General features: G+C 40.5%; 1 non-coding gene across 1 annotated transcript; it reads left to right on the top strand.

Moving 5' to 3' along the window:
* The first annotated feature begins 1,827 nt into the window (after positions 1 to 1,827).
* Positions 1,828 to 1,934, top strand: LOC141676115 (small nucleolar RNA R71). Its single transcript, XR_012556722.1, has one exon. It is a non-coding gene; the product is annotated as a small nucleolar RNA R71 (small nucleolar RNA).
* The last annotated feature ends 935 nt before the right edge of the window (positions 1,935 to 2,869 follow it).

The raw sequence follows: 2,869 nt of genomic DNA, 5'->3' as shown, positions 1-2,869 counted from the left end.
GAGTGGGAGTTTCTTCAATAGATGGCTTGAGGCGTTTAGGAGCCTGGTTTAATTCCTCTATTCCAAGAGATTCAAAAGGCATATCAATCTTCCTCTTTCAGGGAGAAGCATTCAGATATTGCAATTGTTCTTCACCTTCATCATATTTACTGTCTGAATTCCCCAATAAGGCCTTCTTTAAGGCATCAGACCTTAGCAATTGATCAAGTTCTGAAGTAACCACATAATCGACCAACTCCACCTTTAAGCACTCCTCATTTTCTGTAGGAAATTTCATAGAATTGAACACATTAAAAGTTACATCCTGATCTAGCACTCACATTGTAAGCTCACCCTTTTACACATCTATCAAGGTTCAGCCAGTCACCAAGAAAGGTCTTCCCAAGATTATGGGAATCTTCTTATCCTTCTCGAAATCAAGAATTACAAAAATCAGCAGAGAAGATGAGTTTATCAACCTTGACCAAGAAATCCTCCACAATACCTCGCGGATATGTAATAGAACGGTCAGTCAACTATAAAGTCATATAAGTCAGTTTTGGATCAGGCAAATTCAACTTCTTGAAGATTGACAAAGGCATCATATTGATGCTAGCTCCCAAATCATATAAGCATCTGTCAAAAGATATTTTTCCAATAGTGTATGGAATAGTGAAGCTTCCTAGATCTTTAAGCTTCGGAGGTAACTTCTGTTGCAGCACAACACTGCATTCCTCCGTGAGAGCGATAGTCTCTATATCATCTAGCTTCACTTTCTAAGACAGTATACCTTTCATAAACTTTGCGTAACTAGGCATCTGCTCAAGAGCGTCAGCGAAAGGTATGTTGATATGAAGTTTCTTAAACACCTCCAGAAACTTCTCAAATTGCTTATCCAGCTTTTTCTTCTGCAGCCGCTTAGGAAAAGGCGGTGGAGGATAGATCTGTTTCTCCCCTGTATTACCCTCAGAGGGAGTGTGCTCAATAGTAGTCTTCCTTGGTTCCACTTCTGCTTCCTGCTGCTTTACTTCTTCTTCAGCCCCAGCTTCTTCATTCGAAACTTGAGTTTGTTCAGGATTCGCAACCTTTCCAGACCTCAAAGTGATTGCCTTTACCTGCTCCTTAGCTTCCCTATTTCCTGGAACTTCAGTGTCACTAGGTAATGTACCAAGTTGACGATTTAGCAAGGCATTGTCAATTTGTCCAATTTGATTTTCCAAGGTCTTGACAGAAACAACTTGACTCTTGCACATAAGCTTCAACTCCTCTAATTCAGATTTTTCATTAGCTTGTTGCAGCTGAAGTTGCTACGTAGGTGCACATTACGGTTGCTGAAAACCAGGGGGGTTGTACTGTTTAGCTGGGTACTGCTGATAAGGCTGTTGAACCATATTCTGAGCGTTGCTCCAGCTGAAATTAGGAAGATTGCGGTTGTTAGGATGATAAGTGGCTGGCACAGGTTGCTGCGATCGCTGAAAATTGCTCATAAACCGTGTTGATTCACTAGAAATAGCACATTGATCAGTCTCATGGGCACCAGCACAAAGCTCACAGACACTAGTGATTTGATTAACTTCTTAATTGGCCAAAGTGTCCACATTCATCGTCAAAGCCTTAAGTTGGGCAGCTATAACAGTTGCTGCATCCAACTCCAGAATTCCTGCTACTTTTCCCTAGGTCAATCTCTGAGAAGGATTCTGGTATTCATTAGCAGCCATCAGCTCAATCAATTCATAAGCTTCATTGTAGCTCTTAGCCCATAAGGCTCCTCTTGATGCTGCATCGAGCATGGGTCTAGAAGTAGCACCCAATCCATTGTAGAAACAATTTATAATCATCCAATCAGGCATGTCATGGTGTGGGCACTTCCTTAGCATCTCCTTATATCGATCCCAAGCCTCATACAGAGATTCACCAGTTTGCTGAGCAAACTGAGTAAGAGCATTCCTAATTGCAACAGTCCTCACCATAGGAAAGAATTTAGTGAGAAACTTTTGAGCAAGATCCTCCCATGTGGTGATAGACCCTGGTGGTAGAGAATGTAACCAGCACTTTGCTTTATCCCTTAGAGAGAATGGGAAGAGTCGCAACTTGATAGCATCTTCAGTCACACCATTGAACTTGAAAGTGTCGCAGATCTCAATGAAATCCCTGATGTGCATGTTGGGGTCTTCAGTAGGAGAACCCCCATACTGAACTGAGTTATGTATCACCTGAATCGTACTTGACTTGATCTCAAAAGCATTAGTCGTAATGGCTGGTTTGATGATGCTTGACTGAATATCATTGATCTTAGGCTGAGAATAGTCCATCAAAGCCTTAGGAATTTCTGCTTGATCTCCCATCACTACTAAAACTAGTTCCTCGATTTTCTCTTCTTCTTCTAACTTCTCTTCATCCTCAAAAACTTCCTTTTGAACCACTACAACGTCTTCCTCGGCTTTATCCAGAGTTCTCTTACGAGACCGCGAACGCGTATGCATACACGTTCGCTAGAGTACCTGAAATAAGACAAGGAAACAGATTAGTAACCATGTCCGAATCAATGAAATTTAACGATCACTAATGATAAACACATAAACTAAAAATTAACACCGAGTCCCCGGCAGCGGCGCCAAAAACTTGTTAGTCGCTAAACACGTGCTAAAATTCACGCAAGTATACGCGTTCGCAAGTAGTATAAGATATAAATCAGATTCATTCCCACAAAGAATGGCTTTGGTTAACTAATTAATTTATGCACTTATGCACCGATTATATGGTTATTATTCAATGCTAAGACGGTAACAAGTTGGGATTGTTTATAACTAAGAATTAAACTAAAAATTATAGCTAAGAGAATAAGAATGGTTGAATTAATATATATGACAAATATGGGATTCTAACTTCA

Source organism: Apium graveolens, chromosome 7, assembly GCF_009905375.1.
Source record: "Apium graveolens cultivar Ventura chromosome 7, ASM990537v1, whole genome shotgun sequence".
In the NCBI taxonomy this organism is placed as follows: domain Eukaryota; kingdom Viridiplantae; phylum Streptophyta; class Magnoliopsida; order Apiales; family Apiaceae; genus Apium; species Apium graveolens.
This window is presented reverse-complemented; position numbering and strand designations above follow the sequence as displayed.